The following is a 21,417-nucleotide window of genomic DNA, read 5'->3' on the forward strand; positions in this document are numbered from 1 at the left end:
AACTGTCTGCTGCAAGTTTATCAATTACTACCGAGAAGCAACATCCGATAATAAAAAAAAATAAAAATCTGAAAAAAAATATAACCCACATCTAATTCACTGTTTTGTCGTGAAATTTGAAATGTGTAGGTAAAATGTTTCTTTCTATTCGTGTTGTCTTGAAGTTCTACTCCTGTCTAAATTCCTCATCGAATGACAAATTTGTTATTTGTATATTCTCATATATTTTTGTTGTTTAACTAGAGGGTCTTATTTTACGATGGCAGGATCTGTTTGCTCAGTCCCGGTAACCATTTTTACGCCTACTTTTATGTGTTTTGCGCAAACTCGCTTCAAGTCACCTAAGATTGTTAAATCGATTAGGCGCTTTATTATTGTCACATGATCATTAATTTTACTGCATACTTCGACTAAATCTTCAAGTGATTTGAGTAGAATCTGGCAAAAACACTTTGTATACAAATGTGTGTTATAGCAGAAACAGCATACTCACAAAATGTGATATAACGCTTCGTAACAATCACAAGTGCTTAAAGAATTCATCAATACCGCACACAGTGGAATCATATCATTCTTGAAAAAAAAGTAATAAATACAATTGTGTAATCTTCCTGTGGTGTAGACATGTTTGTTAAATGTTAAATTAAATGTGTAATATTGCAATTTATAATTAAATTGAACGTGCTTATTAATGTTTTATAGATTTGATCAGATTCTTACATGTAAATGTCTTTCTTTAAAAAGTGCTGATCTAATATACATTTATATTACTAGTATTATATTTGTGTGTTGTATGTATGACTGTTTTAAAATATGTATCTACCGAATATTGAATAAATATTTGGTTCTTGTTTATCCATGTGCAGTAGGTAATACGGAGTTTAGGCACTATGGATACTTTTGCATTTAAGATTCGAATCAGTTGCAGACAATTGTTATTTAACATATAACATTAGGAGTAGTTTGGCTCGACATTTGGATGGCTCAAAGTTTGTATATTGGTACCCGCGACTTCGAGCCACCGGGAGTCGACTGGATATATAACAATTGATTTAAGTGTTTCTAAGACAGTACAATCAAGCAGATGCGCATGAAAGATATATGCATAAAACTATTGCATGACCTTTGAGATAAAATTAACACATTGTGCGCCTATTAGAACTATACCTGCGTGTGAATACAGGATGTATATACAAAACAGGAAAATGATTTGATTATTTAACTAGTCAAAGGTTCAAATAAATATGTAAAAATAATTCTTAATTGTTAAGAAATGTTATTAAATTGCCTCGACAACGTTTTTGGAAACACGTATAGAAATACTGTATGATTTCCGTGACTCCTATTAATTTGCATTTTCGTTCATATTTTTATAGTTTTTTATGAACTTTACTGGCCTAGAAATCGGTGGCTTACTTTTCAAAGCAATCGACATTCAGAAAGGAAAGGAGATATAACCTTTGTAAATTGATAAACATGTTAGCTGTATGGTTTCATATTTGTTTCACGCGGAACTGGTGAAACGGGGTATAATTCTAATTTTATTTCAATTTCATCATTTAAGGTGGGTTCTTACACACAGGAAAAATAAACTTAATTTAAAAACCATATGGCCGAGTTGATTGGACAAACGTTCTGACGAGTGTCACTTTAACGTGTACATCAACGATGAACAGATGCGCGTGTGCAGACGTCGTGGTGAAAGCCTTAATGATGACTGTATGTTTCAGCATTATCCTTATGGCGGCGGCTCCGTTATGGTGTGGAATGGTAAGTCGTTACACACCAAAAATATTTTGTTATTATCCATAGGAACCTTAACTCTGCTAGATATCAGCAGGACATCTTTCTCACAATTGTAACTCCGCACACAATGGACCGGCGGAGGCGGCATGGCTTGCAGGGCGGAACATCTGCTCGTACAGCACGGTCGACGCATGCGTTACACAAACAACAGAACAGGCATCTGCTTCCTGTCCCTCCAAAGTCGCTCGATCTCATTTTAGTTTTGCACGCCTCTTATTTCTTTCCCCTTCCGTCGACTTAGTAAGTCGTTCCCACGACATAGCGTACTCGTTCCCACGAATTAGTAAATCGTTCCCTCGTGTTAATTTGTCATGAAAACGAGACAGAAAACATAGGAGTGAATGTTACCTCTATTCGACCGTATAAAAGTAGTTGAACGTCAAGTATACGCGTAGCAAAGAGACAGCAGGAACTCCGACTCGATGTTCGACGGTATTCGGATTTCATAGCGAAAACAAACCATTGACGTTTTTACAACTTTTATCAACGTTTGCAATAAAAAAAATTGAATACTTTGGTGGTAGTGAGGTTGTCATTCGCGTGTTACGGGGCATAACAAGTAATTATTTTTTTAATGATAAAAAGTTTTTTTAAAGAGTTCAATCGTTATCTCTGAAATGGGCATTCCCTGCCTTTATGGCACGGGAATTGTGAATTTCTTACTGAAGGCCGCGGTTTCTCTAAAAGCGGTTTCAAATCAAACTGGAGAGTTATATCAAAGTAATAATTAAAGCTTTTTTCTCTACGATAACATCAATACTCATTCGCTTTTAGATACACAATCAAATACTTCAAAACAAAATAGAAGATCTGCATGATTTCAATATATGTCTCTATTGATGCTATACTATACATACTCTTAAAATCGGATGAAACGCGTTTTATGTTTTAAACATTTAACTAAACTTTTTGTGTATTCCATGTTGAAGCCTCTACAATTTTTGCTAGTCTATTAAAGTCGCTAAATTACCTTTCACTTATAAAGGAAGAAATTGTGCAAAGATATAAAGAAGATGTCTGTCATTTAAGTTTTTTAATTGGACATAAATCGTCGATGCTTTTAAAATCTTATGATAAAAACTAATTTGTTTTACTTACATAAACTTTTTCTGGTATACTTAAGTGGAAACAAACAACTTATTGTGTGAGTCTACCATTATGCATATATTATTTCACTGTTAGTATTAAGGATATATATTTATACACATATATGCATTTGAGAACAATGTCTTTTTAACTGAATATGAATAAAATTCTTTTAACTGAAAATGCATAAGAATCAGATATCCATTTTGACTTTTTCAATTATAAATATACTTATATACTATATATACTTAAAAGATTATTCGTATCTCTATCGTTATGATAACATTATGATAGCACCATATGATTGATATTTCTCGGTAGTCTTCATGTTATATTGATCACCAATTTGTCCAACAATAATTCTGCCGGTACGAACACTGTAGTATACGGACTATAGATACTTCAGACCATCCTCCGTGGAAGCCAGCGTCACCACTCCTCCCTCACCATTTACATGAACTACGTTGTGAGATCCCCACCCACATACAAGTAGCTGTCCTGTCTCTAACACATGTACACCTGTAGGTCATCTAAGTGAAGAATCATCCAAGGATGACAGGACAGTGCCATCCATAGACAGGGTTAGGAGACAAATAGGAGCATGTGATAACTATAGTAGGTTATATACAGCCGTGATCCATCGGAACTTACTGCGCACTTGTACACTGGAAATCGCACTCATACACTGGAAATATAATACGATACTTATTACTTTGTTCTCAAAGGATGCATAATTGTTTGATATTTTTCCAAAAAAAAGGTTAAGTTTAGCATGTATTTTTAATCAAGCTTCAATAAGTAGCCATTCTTCCTGAATATCTTGATCAAAATAGTATTTATCTGCGTCCCAGATCTATGAAATACTTGGTTGTGTGCACTACCCGCGCAGTTTAAATACAGTGAGCCGATTTCAGGTTGACACGAATTTTATCAAGCTGTTGTGTTCAATCAATTACTTTATAGACTATGTGGACGCAGTACTATATAATGGATGAGCGAATGTCTCTCAATAATCAGTTCTTCTGCAACTTCTTCCTAAAGGTGGTTGTTGGGTGTGTCGTTTTCATTGTATAATATTTTGAGTTTTATTGCATTGTACTAAAACTTAAATTGTAAAACAATCTCAATAATGATAATACCATGGTTATCTAACTAGATAATTTTTCTGACAGATCCTGATGTTGGAGACTTCTAAATTTATTCTACTCTACTGCTGAAAAGCATTATCAGTTAATATAGTGAATAACTACCTTCACTTTAGGACCTCCCACACTATAAGGTTTGAATGACAAGCCCTACTTCAAAATCAGACTTCGTATCGTCTTAGTGTAAACTTATTAATTTGAGCTCAATTATGATGAGAGTCTAGATTCTCAAGTCCATTCCCAAGGTAGATCCAGTACCTGAAGTCCATTCCCAAGGTAGAATCAGTACCTAATGCCTTAAAAAACGATATTGAGAACGCCCTTAGTTGGTATCAAACCCAGACCTTCTTATCTCTAGGCTAACACTATATCTTCCACACTATTGCAACCTGTTAATACCTATTAATACGTTTTAAGGTGCACGAGCAGGTGTTGAGTGACTAGGACATGCACCTTCTCAACTCAGTCATCGTGTCCATCACTGCGGAGAAGGCCACGCTGGAAAATGCCAAGGAAGGACATGAGATGCTGATCATCTTCAAACGATTAGCTTGGGTATTTAAAATTATAATATAACATGGGCAAGGGGGGGGATCTCACATTCTAGAAATTTTCTTATTCCGGGATGTGATGTCAGCCTCCTTTTCTGTGTTAAGATTTCTTAACAAAAAGTTATCAAATATAATGGATAAACAGACTTTCAGGGAAAGAAGTTTTGTTAGTTGATGGAATAGGTAAGGGGAGGGTAGTAGGAGTAGGGTTAGGTATGAAAGGGAACAAAATGGGGTAATCACACCCCTTCTTATTGGATAGTCGTTACATGCTTTCATAGAAAGATAATCACACAAAATCCAACTTTGAATATTAATTTCTAGCAGCCGAAAACATTTCACCACCACATGTTGTTGAGCCAATAGTAAACAAGAAGACTGTTCCCATAGACCAGTTAGCTTTGCACAAATTTATTTCTTTTTTTTCTCTTAAATATTCATCCGTGCACATAAAATGTTTAGATATACTCACAGTGCAGTCCCAATCGCCTTTTTCCAGGATCTACGAGCCTTGCTGTTGATATTCTCCGTACAACCCCCTCGGCACATCAACAAGCTGCTGTACGAGAGTCTGCACTACATCCTGCAGGTGTGTAGGGAGTTCCAGAACCAGAGGGACGCTGAGGCTGCGAGTGAAGTGGCACAGAAAGACCTGGACAAGTCCCTGGAGTGCCAGACCTCTGCTGATGACAGGAACACCTCTAGGAGACGTTGGACAACATCACAAGAGAGTCAGGAATCCTCGGAAGATACGGGTATTTGTCATTTATTTTTACTTTTTATGCATCTGATAGGGTGTCATATAGCAGTTCAACTGTCCGTCAGTCCGTCTATCTGTCTGTCAGTTTGTGCGTCTATCCGAAAACTTTATCATTGGCCAAAACTTTTGCAATATTGAAGTTAGCAACTTGATATTTGACATTCATGTGTATCCCATAAAGCTGCTCATTGTGAGTGGTGAAAGGTCAAGGCCATCCTTAAAGGTCAAAGGTCAAACATATGGCTTCAAAGCGGCGCAATAGGGGGCATTGTGTTTCTGACAAACACATCTCTTGTTTTTTATAAATGCCACAAGGTTTAATGCTTAACATTTGTAAGTTTAACTATGCTACAAGGTTTTATATATTCTTGTTTACATTAGCTCGCATTATCGTTATAGGAATGAAATTTAGCCTCACTGTTGGAAAACCAGGCTTAATGCATGTGGTGCGAGTTGCGAAAGATTAACCTGAGAGGAAGTCTCTGCTAAATCAACATCCAGTGTTTAGGGAATTTGTCGTGCCTGTAATAATCGGTTTTCCTGGAGCAAGTTCCAATTGTAATGTACCACATTTTACGCTGCTCGGCACAGGCTAATATGGGACGACACATTCCACTTGCATGGAATTTTGTTTAATTTGATGAAGTCTCTTCTTTAAAAAAAAATCCAGTTTAGGCAGAATGTATCGTTCCTGGGATGATCTTGGATGATACTTTATGCACATGCATTAAGCCCGGATTTCCTAAATTGAGTCTTAATTGTAATATATATAAATATATATATATATATATATATATATATATATATATATATATATATATATATATAAATATATATATATATATATATATATATATATATATATATATATATATATATATATATATATATATATATATATATATATATATATATATATATATATATATATATATATATATACATGCATGCTACATATTACACTTTGTCTTCAGCCACCATTGATATGTAATGTGGATTGAACTCAGCTTAAATTCTTTCTATGATTTTTAATGTTGATTGAACTCAGCTTACTTTCTAGCTTTCTGAGATATGGAATGTTGATTGAGCTAAGCTTACTTTCTAGCTTTCTGAGATAAGGAAAGTTGATTGAGCTAAGCTTAAATTCTAGATTTCTGAGATATGGAATGTTGATTGAGCTAAGCTTAAATTCTAAATTTCTGAGATATATAATGTTGATTAAGCTCAGCTTAAATTCTAAATTTCAGAGATATGGAATGTTGATTGAACCCAGCTTAAATTCTTAATTTCTGAGATATGGAATGTTGATTGAACTTAGCTTAAATTCTAAATTTTTGAGATATGTAATGTTGCTTGAACTCAGCTTAAATTCAAAATTTCTGAGATATGTAATGTGGATTGAAATCAGCTTAAATTCCAGATTTCTGAGATATATTACGTGGATTGAACTCAGCTTTTATTCTAAATTTCTGAGATATATAACGTGGATTGAACTCCGCTTATATTCGTAATGTTAATTTAACTCATCTTCAATTTTAAATTTCTGAGTATGGAATGTTGATTGATTGAATTCTAAATTTCTAAAATATGTAATGTGGTTTGAACTCAGCTTTAATTATAAATATCTGAGATATGTAATGTAGATTAAACTCAGCTTTAATTATAAATTTCTGAGATATCTTATGTTGATTGAACTCAGCTTAAATTCTACATTTCTGAGATATGTAATGTTGATTGAACTCAGGTTAAATTATAAATTTCTGAGATATCTTATGTTGATTGAACTCATCATAAATGCTTAACTTCTGATGTATGTAATGTTTATTGAACTCATCTTAAATTGTAGATTTCTGAAAATAATCTGTCATTATGGGCTATTAATTTCATAATGCAATACAATAATTCATAATATGCTTATTGTGATCTTAAAAAATAGTAGTCAAAGAACTAATTTGTATTCAATCTTGATGTGGTTGAAAATTGTCAATGTTTTACAAGTCTTTCTTAGAAATAATTAGGCTGAAACAATTATTAACAATTAACATGTAAAACCTTAACATTGTGTTTAACATCTCAATGCAAAATTGTATTTATTTTACAACTATGTAAGACCCCGTCTAAACGTAGAAGACTTTCATCAGATGATACAAGCGAAGAGGTAGCCAATAAAGAAAATATAGAAGAAAATCCTCCTGAAGCTGAATTAAGTCCCAATAAAGAGGAAACTGAGTCTGATGCTAATGAAACCACCATTGAAAAAGAGTGTAAGTCCTCAGAGAATCATACTAAAAGTCATGGAACTGGACACGAAAAAAGAAGAAAGAAACGGTCTGACAGTGGACCACCAGACATCAAGGACAATCTAGGTTCACCACGACCTGTCAGAAGGCGCGAATCCCCTGAGCCAGGACCTAGTAGGCGCCCTGACGAACCATGCCAGAAAAAGGAGAGGTCCGTGACTGAAGCGGGTATATATCAGCGTCGTAGTCAAGATGGATCTGTGTCAAGTTCCTCTCCAATAAAGCATCTGGCGATGAGGAAGTTCAGAAACCACGGCAACGGGCCAGTGAAAGTCCTGCGTGGGTGGACCTGGTTGCGAAGCATATAGAGTCCTTGTTTTCGTTTATGAAAAAAATGACGATGATGATAGTTGAACAATGTGACTCAGTGTTCAGTGTTAGCTTAACAAACTAAAAATGGAATGCTGGTGTCTATTTTTCTTATGAAATCGTATTTGTTGTTATTTGTTTATATAAATTGTTGTATTGTGTTCCTGTTAGATTAGTTTTGTTATGTTATTTTTGTAAATGACAGAAATCATGAAATACTGTCAGCGATGTGAACAAATATTGAAAACCAGACTTTACTTTATGCTTCCTAACTACAGCCTGCATTTAGCAATCAATTATCATACTTACAAGTGAAGAATTAACTAACATCCAAGGAATAGAACTACCAAGTTTAATGTACATGTAGTTAAATTGCACGGCTTACGAAATTCGTCTATGTCATAAATTTATTGTTCTGAACAAAGAACAAAGAATGTTGTTAGAGGTCTTGAAAATGCACTCAAGTGTCAACCTTTATGAATGTTTGGAACAATACAGATTTATAAAAAAAACTATTAGAATTATGTCAAAGAAAAGAATTGATTGGCGTTTCAACCAAATAATATGTCAAAGGTTATTTTCCAGATGTTTGTATCACAGTATACAGTATATTGTCTAAATATAATTAAACCCATGTACTCTACCTGCGTTTGGATAAATTATATCTGTATATGTGTGAACTGTGCAAATCTCAAAAATGAATTGAAGGTCCTATGCCCCCATCCAAAACTTGTGATCGACATTGCAATGTAAGTGTTATTGTGTTCAGTGTGTTGTGTGTCATGTATGCTATTTTGCGCTTTGTCCTTATGCAAATCGTTCAGCTTTTATGGTGAATAAACTAAAGAACAAGAGTGTCCTAGCAATTATTGTTTTCCATTTTGTTTAGTATTCACATAAAACTTTCAATAGTTTTTTGTGACGTTTTTAAGAATGGCATAGTTCTATGGGTTTCTGGTGTCGGTACAATGTCCTTGAGAAGGTCAAAGAAAAGAACCCATGTAATTATTTAAATGTTTACTTTTATGCAGACAATTCTTGAAACAATACGCCATTTCTGCCAGAGGTCATAATGCTAACTTATCACCGCCTCAGCATTGTTTTACCAAAGAGCTAACAACAGATTTAAGTTACGACTGATGAAGACCTCAAAACATTTTTACTCAATATGTTCCTACAAAAAAGGCACATGAGCGATTTACGGTAGAGGCTACCAGAATATTATATGAATAACTGACCTTTACTTACAATAGTAAAATAGAATCTTAACGGTTATGATTCTTCAGCATTAAAGCTTGCTATTTACTTATATTGTAATACGATGTGGCAATAAAACGTGCTCCTGGTAAGAACAATTGACGGTCATCATACCGGACGGATGGACTTTCCTACGTCTATATCGTCCATCTCTCTCTTTCGAAACAGCATAAAGGATTTGAAATTCGTCATAACTGTCCAGGAATGGCTTTATACATTTGAGTGTCGGGCTACAACTAGGTCCACAGACGATGAAGGACTCCTGAACTTTGAAATTTGTATTAACTATATTGCTGCAGACATGTAAGAGACGCGATCATGGCCGGCCCAGTTTAGGTCCAGTCTAATTTACGAGTTACAAATCGTGGTATTTTCTCGAAACCGAATATTTGATAGATATTAACCGAGAACGGGTTTGTTAAATGCTTTGATATCAGTACGTCATTTTTGAAAATATTCAAATGTTAAATGGTAAGGGTGTCACGATACGCTCACCTTACGATACGATACGTATCGCGGTACAGTGTGTACGATACAATACGTATCGCGATACGTATCGCAGATGGAAACAACATACACACCATTTAAAACCATTTTTCAATTTTATTTAAAGACCTCTACATATGTGTCATACAATATACATAATACCATATAATGTCATGAAAGTACACGAATTGACAATTAGTTATTATTATTTACAAATCTAAAACTTTGATTAAATATGAACACGAAATTATGAATATGTTTAAAAAAAAAAACGGACTGCGTTAAGTTTCTTTTACTGCGATAGATTATTTAAGGTAACAATAAAACGTGTTAACCAACTAGTCAAACTGGCTATCTTTGCTTGTGCCGTAACAAAACTCCAAGCGCAATTCTTAGAACCAGTCAAATATTGCACCTTGTTTCGTTACATTGGCGACACAGCACATTTTTGAGTGGTTGAAATTTATTTTTAATGGTTTCAAAGAATTTGCGAAATTCTCAGCGGAATCACAAAATTACAGCTCCTGCTTAGGAAATTCGTAGCGACTAAAGTCTTGATATAAAGCAAATGTTTATACGAAATAAACGCCTACCACTTTCTTACCGATAACACAAAATGCTTTCATATTTGTTATTAGAAGCTCGCTGGAGTGATTTTATTTCAATTTCCGCCATTTTTTGGGTGATTTACAGTTACTTCCCTTGAAATGCGTCATGGAAAATGCCGTATCGTACCGTACCTTACGGACTCGGAGGCGTATCGTGAAGCGTACCGAGGGGAGACTATTACGATATACCGTCCCACGGAGTACCGTAACACCCTTATTAAATGGTATGTGCGATAATGGAATTCGAATCATGGACATGACTTTAACGGACTCTCTTTTAAGAATTTCCCGATAAGAGTCAGTGCATACCTCCCTGTTTAAAATAAATACATAGTTTACATATTTCTATTAATCTAGATCCGGTTTTATTGACTTTTCCTTAATGATATATGCTTGTAATGGGATAAGCATTTGGCTCACTAAGTCCACATGGTTACAGGGGACTGTTTTGACAGAAAATCTCAATTAAATTAATTTGTTCTTTTAATTTGTGTTTTGTTTACACACACTTTGCACTATCTTGACCATATAAGGAATTTCTGCGCTCAAGATTTTACCGAATTTTCAAAATCACGCACCACTAACATTTGATTTATAAACGAATACAAAAATATCTGCTCATAATATAAACGCTGAAAGTTATTACGTTAAATGGGATTATACTTATAGTGATCAGTTTTTAAGGGATATAACTACAGGAGTTAACCGGTTATGCCAGGACATATATCAATGCAAAGAAAATAACTTAGATACGGATGAAATGGTCGACCGATTCGCAGTGTTTTTAAATAATAACGGAAATAAATACTCTTAGAAGGCTAAACAACGGCATAAATACTCACAGTTTTTAAACACAAGTAATACATGGTTTGATATTGTATGTAAACAAAAACGAAATATATATATTGAGAAGTTAAACAGGTACAACTTATATAAAGATGGTCATATTATGCATATAGCGAAAAAAGATTATGAGTATAAGTGCAGACAATCTAAGAAAATTTTAACAGGAATCAATATCTTAAAATGAATTAAATGCGATTTAATAAACCAAAAGAATTTTGGAAACTTTTTAAAAAGAAATAATTTAAGAATGCATGTGATAATATTGACATAGATGCCTTTTTTGAACATTTTAAAAATTTATCTTCTTTAAACAGAAGTGATGAAGAAGAAGATATTAACGAATACGTTACACGTCACAATACAGATAACATGACGTCAGGGACATTTGAAGAGTTGGAGTTTATATACAAAGGAAGAAATACGAAAGGCAATACAATTATTGGGAACAATTAAATCTCATTCAATTGATAATATGACATACGAATATTTTAAGGCGGGAAAGGATGTCCTTGATACACCACTGGAAATATTATTTAATTATATCCTTGAAAAAAGAGTCATTTCCCAAATCCTTATCAAAGGGAGTAAATATACCTATTTTCAAAGAAGGAAACTCATTCGACCCTAACAATTATCGAGGCATAACGTTAGTGAGCTGTTTTGTCAAATTGTTTACAGTCGTAATAAACGAACGGCTTAAAAAGTGGGCTTTTGTAAACGATACGCTCACAGGCGTCCAGTTCGGATTCAAAACTAACTATAGCACTGTGGATGCTATGTTTCAACTAAGGGCGTTTAAAGATAAACAACTTAGTACTAAAAAGAAACTATACTGTTTCTATATTGACCTTATGAAATGTTATAGTTCAATATATCGAAACGGACTATGGTACAAGCTTAACGGTAGATTGTTAAAAATTATTCGGTCTATGTATGATGAAGTTAAATTATGTGTAAGTCATATGGGGACGTTGTCGGATTTCTTTAATTGCGAAGCTGGATCATTGCAAGGGGAGACAATTTCACCTATACTATTTTCTCTTTTCGCTAACGACATTGAACTCTTTTTGAGAAATAACAATGAAAACATGATCACGTTAGACCAGCTATCTATTTATTTGTTATTGTTTGCAGATGATGCTGTAATTTTTTTCCGAAACACCAAAAGGATTGCAAAAATCTTTAAATAATCTATACGAATATTGGAAGTTGATGGAAGTTGAAAGTCAATGTAGATTTTTTTTAACGATTCAACAAGTCTGCTTCAATTACCTAACCTCTCTGTGAAATATATAAGTGTCAACAAACAACCTGTTGTTTAGGTCTGACATTAGGCATACATCATTTCAATTTTCTTACGTTGTGTTGTATATTTCTACACATATATGCATTTGATAGTAATGTATTTTTACCTAAACGTTAATCAGAATCAGATATCCGTTTTAACTATTTAAATGATGGGGTTAATAATTGAAAAAACAAACACTTTTCCTCATATTTGTTTCGTTATGATGGAATTTGTTGGCCTGTAATTGTTACTGACAATGTAATATGATTTACATTTCTCTGTGATCATCATTTTGTGTTGATAATCAACATGTCATTACTGGTATGTCCGACACTCACCCTGCCAGTACTCGCACTGTAGTATACAGACTCTGGCATGTTAAGACGATGCTACTTGGAAGCCAGCGTCACCACTACTCCCTCACGAGCCACCTGGACTACGGTGTGTGATCCGTGTACACAGACCAGCAGCTGTCCTGTCTCTAACACGTTTAAACATCTAGGAAATCTAAGTGCAGGATCTTTCAAGGATGACAGGACAGTCCCGTCCATAGACAGCGTCAGGAGCTTGTGGTGACTGTAGCTGGTCACATACATCCGTGATCCATCGTGACTTACTGTGCACTTGAACACTGGAAATATAATGGGGCACTAATTCCCTTGATATTTGAATGAACGATACATTATATTATTACATTGGGAAATATTACATGAACATATTTATTTTATTTTAAACCAATTATGTGATAAATATGCACACCCATGAGTACGCATACAATTAAAGAAAACAAACATTAAAATAGTTATATTGATAAACAAGAGATGCGTTTGTCAGAAACACAATGTCCCCTACTGCGCCGCTTTGAATTTAAATGAGTTGTTGTTGATTACATCCCTTTAAAAAATATTACTTCCCTGGTGAGAATGATCTGCTCCTGCCAAATGATATAAAATAGAAATTATCTCCCTTTTAAGCTTGATACTTCACTTGGATTTTGTTTCTTGACCTTTGACCTTGAAGGATGACCTTGACCTTTCACCATTCAAAATGTGCAGCTCCATTAGATACACATGCATGCCAAATATAAAGTTGCTATCTTCAATATTGCAAAGTTATGGCCAATGTTAAAGTTTTCGGACGAACGCACAGACTGACAGGCAGACAGACGGACTGACAGTTCAACTGCTATATGCAACCCTACCGGGGGCATAAAAACGCTTTTGTGAAAATTTCAACTTAAACCATTTTCCATTGATGTCAGTTATGGTTGTCGCTCAAAAATCATAAATAATATCTGCAGGTCTTAATAATCATAAGTTAGAAAGCCTAAGTTTACACTAAATTAATTTGATCTGTCTATAAACGTATTTTCTCTGACCATAATCGTGCCTCATAACGTTCCTATAAACTATTATAGTTAAACATGGTCGTGGTATTCAACCTAGCGCTATCGTTTTGTTCATCTCCTCATGATAAACTTTATGTTTAAAACAAACCCCACAAAGTCCCCACATACACGTTATAAAAGTATTTAATTTGATCCCAGCATCATACCCACTTTTACGAAATAACACCTTATAGTTAAATTATGCTGTATTTCATCCTTAAGATGTAAGGAAAAAAATACGGACAGTTAAAATACTGTGCCGTTTTAATACTGAACTTTTTCTTGAAGTGCCATCTTAGTGGCGGCCTTTGTTGCATTTTAATTTAAGTTTATTTGTTAAGGTAAATGTGAGAGAATTCAGTCTGTCTATACCAAAGTGATATTCAGTCTGTCTATACTATAGTGATATTCAGTCTGTCTATACCATTGTGATATTCAGTCTGTCTATACCATAGTGATATTCAGTCTGTTTATACCATAGTGAGATTCAGTCTGTCTATACCATAGAACGATTCAATCCGTCTATACCACTCTATAATGAAACTCAGTCTGTCTATACCATAGTGATATTCATCTGTTTATACCATTGTGATATTCAGTCCGTATATACCATAGCGAAAATAAATCTGTCTCTACCATAGTGAGTTTCAGTCTGTATATACCATAGTGATTTTCAGTCGGTATGTACCATTGTGATATTCAGTCTTCCTATACCATAGTGAGATTCAGTCTGTCTATACCATAGTGAGTTTCAGTCTGTATATACCATAGTGATTTTCAGTCGGTCTATACCATTGTGATATTCAGTCTTTCTATACCATAGTGAGATTCAGTCTGTCTATACCATAGTGAGTTTCAGTCTGTATATACCATAGGGATTTTCAGTCGCTCTATACCATTGTGATATTAAGTCTTTCTATACCATAGTGAGATTCAGTCTGTATATACCATAGTGAGATTCAGTCTGTATATACCATAGTGATATTCAGTATGTCTATACCATAGCGAGATTCAGTCGGTCTATACCATAGTGAGATTCAGTCGGTCTATACCATAGTGAGATTCAGTCGGTCTATACAATAGCGAGAATCAGTCTGTCTATATCATATTGAGATTTAGTATGTTTTTCCCACTTCAAGAATCGGCGAAAATCCGATTGTTCATACCACGAAGAAAGTCTGTCTGTACATTACATGGTACGTTTCAGTTTGTACATGCCGAGCTGAGATTCTGACCTGACATATCACAGAGGAGAATCAATGTGTGTATACCAGGGTGAGATTTAGATTGAACATACCCTGGTAAGAGTCACACTTATATACCATGGTACTATTGAATATGTACATATCGCGGTAAGTATTCAGTCAGTAAATGTCGCGGTGATATTAAATTAGTACATACTCGGGTGAAATTCAGCTTTATAAGTTTGTGAATTCGTTGGCGTTTAATATAAGTTTGTTGAAATACGTGTCAGCAAATTGTGGTCAAAAATGAATGCTTCACATTACATGCAATGTTCTACGTTGTTTTGTGAATGTTTACTATTTTGATGGGATGCCCTCACGAAATGCATTTATTACAGGTTTGCACAGTGTGGATTACAACCTATACGAATAGATTCGTTTTCGTCAACAGAAGGTTATATGTCCACATACGGAGCAATATTTAAACAAAATGTACACATTCCCTTGCATATCAAGGCAGGAATATGTTAAAATGATAAAATTGCACGTTACAGATTAAATCGAAACATACCTGTGTATGCACATGACTTATCTTCATAGATCTCTTTTACCAGCTTACCATCAAGTGTGTACTGATACAAGGCAGTTCGTGATGTGATGAACAACGCGTTTTTAAAGTAAGCAATGCCATGACATGTATGTTTGAAATCAAGTTTCCTCCCTATAACCACCTGTTTGTCCGTAACATTGAGGAACTGGACGATCGTGTTTGTTTTAATACCTTCCATTGTATCAGCGACCTCGGTATGACTGATAGTGCATATGTCCAATGGAGAGCCAGGTAGGTCTGTGTGCGCAACAACTTTATACTGAATATCGAGTAGCTTTACTCTTTTATAACTGTAGTCTACAATTCGACTGGCACCACCAGAAAGCTCACATATGCCTGCTATGTCGCACCTCGCTTTATCAGATGTGATTCGAATATCGTGAATATATTTATTCTTATACTCGAGTATAATTTCGTCCTTGTCTGTCTGCTTTTCAACACATTCAATATTCCCAAGAGTGGACACATCTGAGAATATTTGTTCAATACATGGATTTTTGTTAAACAATACTAAGGGACTTCTGTTGACAGCCAATTCTTTCAATACTTTCTCAGCTTGTGAACCCATTTCCAACGCTTTTTGGTACGCTAAAAATGAGAGGTCGTTTGAACAATGTTTAATATTGTCAATGGCATCACTGATCTTCTTTAAACCATTTATAGCTTTTAAACATAAATTTGTATCAGATTGTAAAGACTGTTGCAATGTTGTCAGCAAGGTGTCCAAATGATGTATTGTGTTCCGTTCCAATTCATCTAGTATTTCGTTAATTTTATGACGAATAACTTTAATTTCATCACACGCTTTATCATACGAATCCTGCAGTTTCTTCAGACATTCATGTGTGTCATTGATTGCAGTTTCAAGCTTTAGTTGGACGCCGAAAATAGTTGAAGATATACTAGGAAATTTCCATGCATCATGAACTTCTTATGATTTTTCTTTTATCAGTACAAGCTTGACACAGTGTCTGCAATTATTAAACAATATTTAACAGTACGTTTCAGTCTTAAGTTGCCTAATTATGCAGCTTTAATAACAAATAACATTACAATTAAATTACAAAGCAGGATGTTTAATGAAATTGATTTTGTTTTACTAAACGGAATGAAGCTTACAATTTAAGCATGGTGATATAGTGCTATCAACTGCACATATCAAAGAAACGCATAACCCCAACAAGAGCTGTGTTCGTGAAACACAATGCCACCTACTGCGCCGCTTTGAAGCCATATATTTGACCTTTGACCCTAAAGAATGACCTTGACCTTTAACCACTCAAAATGTGCAGCTCCATGAGATACACATGCGTGCCAAATATCGAGTTGCTATCTCCAATATTGCAAAATTTGACCTTGACCTTGAATGATGACCTTGACCTTTCACCACTCAAAATGTGCAGCTCCATGAGATACGCATGCATGCCAAATATCAAGATGCTATCTTCAATATTGCAATATTTAACCTTTGACCTTGACCTTGAAGGATAACATTGACCTTTCACCACTCAAAAATGTGCAGGCCCATGAGATACACATGCATGCCAAATATCAAGTTGCTATCTTCAATATTGAAAAAAATTTACCTTTGACCTTGACCTTGAAGGATGACCTTGACTTTGACATTTCATCACTCAAAATGTGCAGCTCCATGAGATACGCATGCATGCCACATATCGAGTTGCTACCTTCAATATTGCAACATTTAACCTTTGACCTTGACCTTGAAGGATGACCTTGACTCTTCACCACTCAAAATGTGCAGCTCCATGAGATATGCATGAATGCCAAATATTGATTTGCTATTTTCAATATTGCAATATTTGACCTTTGACCTTGATCTTGAAGGATAACCTTGACCTTGACCTTTCACCACTCAAAATGTGCAGCTCCATGAGATACACAGGCATGCCAAATATCAAGTTGCTATCTTCAATATTGCAAAAGTTATGAGCAATGTTAAAGTTTTCGGACGGACTGACAGACGGACGGACGGACAGACTGACTGACGAACAGACAGACGGACAGACTGATGGACAGTTCAAAAACTATATGCCACCCTTCGGGGGCATTAAAAAGTTATGGCGAATGTTAGTTTTCGGACGGACGGACGACATAAATTTCACCTTTGACCTTGAAGGATGACCTTGACCTTGACTTTTCACCTTTTAAAATGTGCAGCTCTATGAGATACACATGCATGCCAAATATCAAGTTGCTATCTTCAATATTGCAAAAGTTATGGCCAATGTTAAAGTTTTTGGACGGACGGACATACGCCATATATTTGACATATGACTTTGAAGGATGACCTTGACCTTCACCTTTCAACACTCAAAATGTGCAGCTCCATGAGATACGCATGCATGCCAAATATCAAGTTGCTATCTTCAATATTGAAACAGTTATGGCCAATGTTAAAGTTTTCGGACGGACGGACAGACGCCATATATTTGACATTTGACCTTGAAGGATGACCTTGACCTTCATTTTTTACCACTCAAAATGTGCAACTTTATGAGATACACATGCATGCCAAATATCAAGTTGCTATCTTCAATATTGAAAAAGTTATGGCCAATGTTAACGTTTTCGGACGGACGGACAGACGCCATATATTAGACATTTAACCATGAAGGATGACCTTCACCTTCACCTTTTACCACTCAAAATGTGCAGCTCCATGAGATGCACATGCCTGCCAAATATCAAGTTCCTATTTTTAATATTGAAAGAGTTATGACCATTAAAGTTTTCGGACGGACAGACTGACATACTGACATACTGACTGACAGTTCAACTGCTATATTCCACTCTGCCGGGGGCATAAAAACAGTATTGTTTGTATTGCTATTATTTATACGATAGTTTGACACTTCGTTCATTATACAAATATGCAGGATAGTACATAGGTATTTTGTGATATTCGTAAAGTACCTTGTAATTTGTAAAATGACATTATTTCGAGAAGCTTTTAAAACAGACATACTATAATGTTGTACTCTTAAAAAAATAAGTTGATTCTTAATTCAAAACGTGCTTTCTACGAATAATGAAACTACAAGGACAACATCAGGTGCGTTTTGACTTTTAGACTATCACCTATGATTAATTGCAATAAATATTTAATTATTTCACATGTAAAATTCTGACCGACATATGTGTATGCGTGTATATAAAACTTGATAGGTGCAATTCATCGCCTAATAATTATAACAAACGTACTCAGTGCTAGCTTATTTTCTTCTTTGTAAATGTTTATCAAGACTACATACATTAGTTCCTAGTTAGTGCAATAGTATTAAAAAAGGTCTCGGGTTTTGAAACAGTTTCAAATAGCTGGAAATTTGTTAAATTATGAATAAGGTTTTCAACGTTCACAATATTATTAAGTGCACAATCCTTCGCTTTGTCTGCATGTAAGCTACCTAAACACACGCTTAACGCGCAATACCTCTATCAAAACCCCACTGATTGGTCGGAAAACAGATTTTCTATTTAAAGTTACAGTGATCTTGACCTTGATCAAACTGGTTTAAAACACCATCCCCATCTAGGTCAACATGAATACTACATACACACATTTCTTAAACAGTGCCGAGATAAAAAAAAATCTCACACTATTTAGAGGAAAAGCTTTTTTTATTTTTTAGTAATAGTGACCTTGGCCTTTACCCAATTGGCCCCAAGTGCAAAATGAAGCTATGTGTACATAATGCAAGCTACATACATTTTCACAATATCTCAACCTAAACTCAAGCTATTAAACAGAAACATTTTGTCAAATATTAGTTACATTGCCATTGACCATAACCAGACTTGCCCCGAATGAACTTCAATATTATGCTTACATATCAGCAACCTTCTCAGAGAATGTCAGTGCAATACTTACATCCAAACTCAAGTTTTTGAGCAGAAACAATGTCTAATTTTGGTAGTAATAACCTTGACCTCACTGGCCAAATGTGTACTATAAAGCTAGGTCTATGAGTAAGCTACGTACACAAAAATGTTGATCACTATACCTTCCTCCAAACTCATTACATAGAGATTATTTCATAATTCTTTAATAAGTAACCGTGACCTCGACCTTTACCAGACACACCGCAAATACAATCCAAAGCTACGTCATTATGAATGCTTTTTAATCCTAAGTTTCATCAAGATTGGTCAGAGCAAACTAAAGTAATTAACCGGCAACCACATGTTTGATGTTTTTCTCTATTTTTGTAACAGTGCTTTTGACAATCGCGTAACTGGCCCCAATCCAATGTCAATGACTTCTCGTTAGCTACTCAAAACACAATTCCAGTCATATCTCAATCTAAATCCAATTTATTGAACGGAAACGTTTTTCAATAGTGGCCATGACCTTAAACCGACAAACTTGTATTTAATAAAAAGCGAGATCTACATGCAAGCTTGCTATATCCAAAATTTCTTCAAGACCAGACCATACACATAAATGTTATTGACCGCAAACCACCTGTTTTTTTTTTTCTTCTTTTAGTAACAATGACATTGAGTTCTATTCGAATGGCCCCAAATGCATTCCAAAGCTATATCTTCGTGTTTGCTGCCTACATACACAAATAAAGATCATGATCATGAAAGAGGCACATAGAACAACACAGTTTACTATGATCTTCACAAAACATCTCTCTCAGGTGATCGTAATGCTGCTCACACAACTTTAAATCTTCGAATGATTTCGTAGCAACAGGCCATTTATTCATCTCTCCTCTTCCATACGCTACGTGCTTCTTATAAAACTGTTTATGGAGCCCAATACAGTCGTCACAAAGGCCTTTTGAACACTGCTGACAGTAAAACATGGCTTCCTTGTTGACACCGTCTTCTTCGCAAACATTGCAGCAAAAATCATAACTCAAGTCTGACCCTTTCTCCGCCAATTTTGCTATTCCGTATATGGAAAGCGAAAGTAAAAATGAACGTGCCTTTCAGTCAATTATTTGAAGAATATATATGCCCATGTATTTACTGTACGTACACGTGTTATAAAACCTGGTAAGTTTTAACACAATTTTACACGTTCAATACTCCATTTATAATCTTAAAACAATCCGGTTACATACAGTTTATCGCAGTAAAATGTGTTGGTCGAGTTATGTTAAGGTACAGTATGTCAATATTTAGAACGGCGTAGTCATTCGGAACTCAATTTAACTTCAACTTAATACATAGATACATTGAATATAAAGTCACAACAATTGCTTGCTAAACACTGACGATTCATTCACAGCAAATAATTAAACGTTACAATTTCAACTTACCGTATAGCAGTTTAGAGTTAAATGTTTTTTTATATCGACATACTGAAATAAGATAACAACTAATTTTCACGGGAGCAAATTTTGTCAAATCGATTATAAATGTCCGTAAATTGGCGGACAACAGCAAATAGGCAATAAGTCATGTTAATTTTATTTGTTTACTTTACAGCTACACTATATTAAGAAACCCTTTTTGTGTGCAAATAAATGATTGCGCGTGAGGAAAAGTTATAAGCATATTTTTTTATGAATATATGCTTAGAATACCTTGCAATATCTCTTTCGGAGGGGTTCTCTTGTTCACGTAAAATCTGGGAGAAAACGCATATGAAACCCCTTTAAGTCATGTATATATTTGCTCACACTAGTAGCGAACAACGTGATTATATCTATAGTTATGATCAGTTAATCGCATACCCATTAGATGTCATATGTTTTTTTAAACAAACGATTACTTTTTTTTCGTGTTTGTGTCAAAACTGATCTGTATTCATATTGGT

The 21,417-nt window shown here is 34.8% G+C and overlaps 1 protein-coding gene across 1 annotated transcript in view; it reads right to left on the reverse strand.

The window, feature by feature from the left end:
* LOC127872861 (uncharacterized) overlaps positions 1 to 21,417 on the reverse strand; it is an 87,536-nt gene that overhangs the window by 57,949 nt on the left and 8,170 nt on the right. The window lies entirely within an intron of this gene.

The sequence above is a fragment of the Dreissena polymorpha genome, chromosome 3 (assembly GCF_020536995.1).
Source record: "Dreissena polymorpha isolate Duluth1 chromosome 3, UMN_Dpol_1.0, whole genome shotgun sequence".
In the NCBI taxonomy this organism is placed as follows: Eukaryota; Metazoa; Mollusca; class Bivalvia; order Myida; family Dreissenidae; genus Dreissena; species Dreissena polymorpha.